The sequence below is a fragment of the Octodon degus genome, unplaced genomic scaffold (genome assembly GCF_000260255.1).
Source record: "Octodon degus isolate 3935 unplaced genomic scaffold, OctDeg1.0 scaffold00035, whole genome shotgun sequence".
NCBI lineage: Eukaryota > Metazoa > Chordata > Mammalia > Rodentia > Octodontidae > Octodon > Octodon degus.
Genome location: NW_004524611.1, coordinates 15715436 through 15722587, shown reverse-complemented (window position 1 = coordinate 15722587; position 7152 = coordinate 15715436).

The following is a 7152-nucleotide window of genomic DNA, read 5'->3' as shown; positions in this document are numbered from 1 at the left end:
GCCAGTGCCACTTTCATCTGCCTAAATGCATAATCCCCACAAGCATTCTCGCCACTGCCATCTGGGATTCCCAGCTCAGGAGCCACCAGCAGTGACCGATTTTTCCCCGGGCTCTCCAAGGGCTGGTGTGGTGTGTACTGAACTTTCTCTTAAAAAGTATATACTTTCATTGTACTTTAAAACTTTAACATGTGGCTAGGGAAGTAGCTTGCAAGTACAGCACCTGCCTAGCGTGTGCGAGGCCCTGACTCTGATTCCCCAGCACTGAAAAGACAATAAATAATTTTAAAAAGTTTAACACAAATGCATATTCATCATAGAACACTTAGAAAATATAGAAACAAAAGGAAACACCTCAAACTTCCCACTCAAATAAACATCGCTAATCCTTGGGATTATCTCTGATTGTATTTAGGTTTATCAGTGCTGGGGGTTGAACTCAGGACTTTGTGCGTACATGTCCAGTCTCAGTGGCCAGCTCAGCATGCCCCAGGGGCAGGGCCTGTGTGGCGTGCGGCGTCGGGGATCAAACTCCGGTCCCTGCACTTGTCTAAGCAGGCGCTTAGTTCACTGAACTATCTCACTGGCCCTCAGCCTGGAAGTTTTATACACGTGTGTGTGTGTGTGTGTGTGTGTGTGTGTGTGTTTCTTAATTTGTTTTTCATTAGTATTATTTGCAATTCATGAGAAGTACATTCATCTCGGGGGAATGAATGGTACATACAGGTAGTGCATGTGGATCATTTTTACCTCCCCTCCTCCCCTCCCCACCCCTCCTCAAACCCTACCAACTTCCCATAGCCACCAAGTCCACATAGATCCAGTTTGCTGTCATCTCATCTATCTTTTATTTTGTTCTTTAAAATATTCATACTTTGGGTTTCTGTCTTGCTTTTTGTGGTACTGGGGATTGAACTTGGGACCTAAGGCTTTCCAGGCAGATGCTTATGCCACTGAGCTATCTCCCCAGCCCTATACTTTGGGGTTCTTACATAAGAGAAACCATATGACATTTACCTTCTGTGTCTGATTTCTGTTGCCCAGCACTATAGTCTCCAGGTGGATCTGGTTTCCTACGGATGACTCAAGTTTCTCCTCTTTATGGCCGAGTAGCATTCCATTGTGTATAGATTCTACATTGTCTCTAACCCTTTAGGCTGCTTCCAAGACTAAGTCATTGTCACTAGCGTTGCTATAAACATAAATGGCACTTCATATTTTAATGGCTTAGTAATAATGACATGCTATGGAATGCCATATCACCTAACTAGTCCCCTGTTCATAGAGGAATTTATTCCAAGTTTTCACTATGCTAAATAATAATTTAATTTATTATTATTATTATTATTAGGTACAGGGTCTCACTATGCAGCTCAGACTCGTAGTGATCCTCTTGTCTCAGCCTCCCCAGCCCTGGGATTACAGGTGTGCATCACCACGCCTGGTCTCAGCAGCCAGATCAGTATGTCTGGGGGCAGGGCCAGCGAAGCATGTGGTGCTGCAGATTGAACCCTGGTCCCTGTGCTTACCTAAGCAGGCTCTTAGTCCACTGGGCTATCTCACCAGCCCTTAGTATATATTCTTGTAAGAAATCATCAAATTTATTTTGAGATCAGTAACCAGAAATGATATCATAAAATGACTGCTTCTATGGCCTGGATCCATATTCCAAACTGTGCTTTAAAAATATGATACCAGGCTCATGCCTGTCAACATCATATAAGACCACCCTGACCAACACCAGTTCTTTTTTTTTTTTTGAACCAGGGGTCGAACTCAGGACCTTGTGTTTACCAGACAGGCTCTTATGCTGCTGGGCTATCTCCCCAGCCCTCAGCACCAGTTCTTATTGCTGCCTAACAGCGTGTTGGGGGCATTTGACTGCCAATAGTCACTTGCTTTATTTTGGATGTTTTTGCACAAGGTTGCCTTTTCCTTCTTATCAGCTTCTTGGCCACTTGAGTGTCACTGGGGAAGTGTGCTTTTCCTCTGGCAGAGCATCCCTGACCTGGAAGAGCGACGGGGCGGGGGGGCTCCTTGATTTCACCGCCAGACCCTGAGGTACTCGTTCCTGCAGGAGATTGCCTGGCAGAGAGGGTGGGCGCTGGCAGAGCCCCTTCAGTTCAGGTTCCCCTTCCAATTGGGAAGGGCAGCAGAGACAGAGGGAGGGGCCCTAGCAGGTCATGGGATCTGGGGCGCTGATGGGGAGGAGAGATAGAGGAAGGAGGAGGGCAGCTTGGCGAGTCGCACAGGGGTTCACGCCTTCAGAGGTTGGCGTCAGAGAGGGCGGTAGAGGAGATGGTGAATGTGGAGGGCAAGTCACTAATAACATCGCAGAGAAAGCGGTGTGGAGTCAGAAGTAATGACAAGAGCACAGGTCCAGAGCAGCCCCCTCACTCTTCACTGTCCTGGACTTTACTGGGTCCCCTAGTGGACCGCGTGCCACCGTGTGGCTGTAGCAGCCTCCCCACCTCTGTCCCTTCTCACAGCCTCCATGACAGAACTTTAAGGCAAGTTGGAGCCAGGGCTTTTTGCTGAATGTTCTCTTTAAAATTACTACTGGGGACTGAGTTCAGGACCTTTGCCCTAAGCTACATCTTCAGCCCTCTTTATTTTTCACTTTGAGACAAGATCTCATGAAGTTATTGAATTACCCACACTGGGCTTGAATTCAGCTTCTCCTGCCTCTGCCTCCTAGAGTGCTGGGATTACTAGCATGCTCTACCATATTAGGCTTGTATGTTTTTTAAATCAGTAGATGTGTTTTGTTTTGTTCCTGGAATCTAATTCAGGACCTTGCACTTGCCAGGCAGGTGCTGTGCCTCTGAACTATATCCTTGGTCCAATGTGTTGGGTTTTGCACAGTTGTCTTACCACTGAGCTAAACTTTGTCTCCTATGACACGATAGAATTGGAAGGACTGACCACAGAAGACTGCAGGGGACAGAGGAGGACATGGTTGAACGGTGGCCAGGGGACAGTCAGGGAGAAAGTTCACACTCAAAGGCTCTGTCCCACCCTAAGCAGAGGTGACAGATCTGAGAGTAAGCCTCCCACCTGGCCTGGTGGACGGAGCTCAGAGCCGTGTTCCTTCCCATACGCTGCCTTCCCTTCCTGCACTGCTTCTCTACAGTGAGGGGCTCCCTGTCTTCCTGGCTTGGAGGGCGCCTCCCCCACTCACCCTCTTGAGACCCTCTCTTCCGCTCACCCCGGAGTTGCCACATGCTTGCATCCAGCAAAGCCACCTCTCAGCCCCATGTCCACCTCTTTGGGCTCCCACCCAGTTCAATCGTTTGTGACCTCATGGGCCAGGCCAGGCCCTGTGTAGGAGTCCACGCAGCCCTCCGCCTTGTGGTGAGGACTTCTAGGAGAAGGCGTTACCAGAGATATCGTACTTCCTCTTCCTTTATAAGAGATGGAATTCCTTGGATTTAGTCATAAACCGTAAAGCAATTCTTATGTTGTAAAAGTAGAACGTGTTTCTTGTGACAAGTCAAACAATAAAAAAGCATATAAAGGCTGTTTATGGACATCTCCCTAACTGATTCTGGAGAAATGGATGGGTGAGGGGAGGTGACATTTCTGGACTGCTGCTGAGACTCCCTCCATCACCCTATCCCAGGACAGCACACTTAAGCCCTAGAGCCTTATAAAAGCCCAGGCTGTGACCCCGGAGAGACTAGAACATTCTGCTTTGCTGCCTGCCCAAGATGGATTCAGCGAGAACATGTTAGGTAAACGAGATAAAGGTTGCTGGAGAGCCTGCTAGACATGGTTCCTGATTATTTATTTTAGTTTTATAGTGCTCAGATAGAACCAAAGATCTTCACAACGCGCTACATCCTCAGGTCTTTTCATTTTTTATTTTGAAAGAGCTTCTCTGGATGTTACCCAGACTAGGCCACGCTTGTGATCCTCTTGCCTCAGCCTCCTAGGGTGTTAGGATTACAGGCCTGTGCTGCCACTCCTCATTGCTGGTGGTTCTTACTTAGTGGCTGGAGATGGGGGGAGGATTCAGGGGTTTTGGTTGAAAGGATAGCCTTGCCCTTTGGGGTGGTGGGCTCCAGAACAGAGGTGCTGGGTGGGTAAGGGTGGAGATGATCAGACAGACTGGAGATGTAGCTGAGTGTGAGGGCTCTGGGCTCAACCCCCAGCACCATATAACTAACTAGGACTCAGGGGCAGGATATTTGCTTAGCACATACCAGGCTCTGGATATTCCCAGCACTGCAAAACAAGAGCAACATCTTTTCAATCCTTTTCATGACTTTGGAATTTCAAAATCTCAGGCCACATCGCACTTCTGCCTGAGCTGCATGGAGGAGCTGCTTGCTACACCTCTTCCCTAAAGCTGTGCAAAGCCCACGACCAGAATGGTGACCACAGGGCTGTCTTGGCTGATTGTTGCCTTGACCCCAGTCCAGGTGCAGCCCACCCTCTCCCCCAACACTCTGTGTCTCTCAGGATGCTGTGAAATGCGGCTCCCTGGCAGGCAGAGGGGCCTCTGCCCTGGTGGTAACTGCAAGGGCTGAGGTTGGTTGGCTCTCCTGAGAGGTGACAAAGTGCTGGGGTTGCCTTAATGACCCTGAGGGTGGGGACACCTTGGTGCAGAGACACTTTCCATGGGTAATCTTTTTCATCTCACAGGTGGGATGAAGAGGACATTCCCACTTTTCAAAATAGCTGTACACGCAGGTTCGCATGTGCTAAGTGCTACTGACAAGACAGAATAAGTCCTCCAGTGCAAGTCCAAGCCTAATTCTTACCAGGATGCAATCATAGCCCCCTTGGGGTTGAGAAGCCTACCAAAGCAGGTTGTGGTGATCACAGGTTGGCCAGGTAGAGGTAGCAGGATTCCGGGTAGGTGGCTAAGTTCTATGTGTGCAAAGAGAGAAAGGTGAGAGAGAGAATCACCCGTGGCAAAAGTGCCTGCCTCGACCCTCCTACTCCTTGTGAGTCAGTAGCAAACGAGTGGGAAGGGACAGAGGCAGCCTGTGATGCAAACAGAAAGGGCCTCAGCCAGAGAAGGCAGGGTGAAGGGTGGGCTGCATATTGCAGAGTGTAAGGAATGCAGGGAATGGGCCTGGGGCGATGGCATCGAGTTAGATGTCCAGAAGGCCTGCCAGGGCGCTGGGGTAGAGGGGCATGAGCCAGTGTGCTCGAAACGTGAGCAGCAAGGTGGGCGGAGGCGAGGAAATGCGGAGCTACGCGGCACACAGGTTCATCCAGACCGGCAGAGCCACTCTGGCCAGGCAACTCACCCATCCCAAGAAAGCTCCAGGAAATTACCTAGCAACACCTGAAAAAGCTAGACAAAATGTTACATTCACAGAACACTTATAGGACACCATTGGAAACTTGACCAAATCTACAGGCTCACACTGGAATCCTTGTACCTGCAAAGGAAAGCCCAGGTTCATGATGATGCGGTAACCAGTCCTGCCCGTCTCACCTGCCTGACAAATACAGGCACAAACCTCCAAGAGAAATGTGTAACCATCCTGCCTTCTCTGATTCCACAGGGTCATCAGTAACCACATTGAGTGAAACTACAGGAAACATTACAACTGGGTCAACTACAAGTGACAATTCCACTAATGACAGGGAGCATGGGTCAGCCACCAGCCCAGGCAGCACGGGCCCAGAGCTCACGAATGCAGACTTCTTCAGTTCCCATACCACACCAGTGCTGGGGGGATTTACAGCCACGCCACAGAGCTCAGAGGTGGCACTCATGACACACGCTATTACCCACTCACAAACCAAAGTTCTGGATGAAGGACCGACACGGGAAGCAAGCACACCCACGCCCCCTGGTAGCTCTGAAACCAGGGTCTTGACTGAGTCCACCACTGCCTTCCCAAGCATCCCTGGCTCAGCACAGTCCACCCTGTCAAGAGACAGCTTGCAGACCTCAGGGAAGGTGGACAGTTGGACAACCTTGCCACAGAGGGAAGGATCATTACCTACCACAATGACATCAGACACTTGGAAAACCACAGCAATGCTGGCAAAATCATTTCCAAGCCCACCAGAGACAGGAGCCATTACAGTGACAACACAAAGACCCCACTCCACAATTTCATCTGATGGCTCCACAACAGTGTACAACAGTGCAGATTCCACGCAAGCACCAGGGTCATCAGGAAGCTCCCAAAACACACATCAGTCTGTGGAATCCATACAACCCTCGAGCAGCACACCTACAACGTACAGGACTGTGTCACCTGACACCTCCCCAAGCACAGCCCTGCATGGTGAATCCACAGCCTTCCCAAGCAGCCCCGGATCACGACACACAACAGTGACTTCTGACTCAGCCCCACCCACAGTTCTCAGTGAAGCATCCACAGGCTTTCCAAGCAGCCCAAGCTCAGCATATACAGAAAGTCCTTCACATACCTCTGAAAACACAGAAACTACAGAGGCACCAACCGCAGTGGAAACCACCTCAGAATCTGCACACTCTCCAGTCCTGAAACACTCGTGGCCAACCCCTGTCCTTCCTGAAGCATCCACAGCGCTCCAAGGAAGCCCTACTTCAGCTCAGGCTACACCATCCACCTCCAGCTCACAAAGTGCAGCCGTGGAAGAGCTGTCCACAACAGGGCTGAGCAGCCCATTCCCAGACTATGCCACAGTGCCCACACACATCACTGTCCTTTTGGGAGCACCCACAGACTTTGGAACAAGCCCTGCTTCACCTCCCACTGCAGTGTCACCATCTGGTGCCCCAACGTCAGTGCAGGTGGAAGGAGTGACATCCTCCCCAGGCAGCACAGCTTCAGAAGGCACAAGGGCACCACCCTTCACTTCCCACAACACACCACTGTCGGAGGGGTCTACAGCCATGCCAGGGAGCTCTGGTGAGGCTCCCACATTGGAGTCCTCTGACAACTCACAGACCACAACTCTGAGTGAAGGACCAACGCCCACTGCCCACAGGACTCCAGCAGCAAGCACACCCACACCCTCTGGTAGCTCCCAAACCACAGTCTGGCCTGAGTCCTCCACTGCCTTCCCAAGCAGCCTTGGCTCAACAGAGACTGGGATGCCCACAGGCAGCTCGCAGACCCCAGGAAAGATTCAGGGATCAACAACCTTGCCATCTAGTCCAGGCTCGCCACCTCCAGCACTGTCACCAGACAGCGA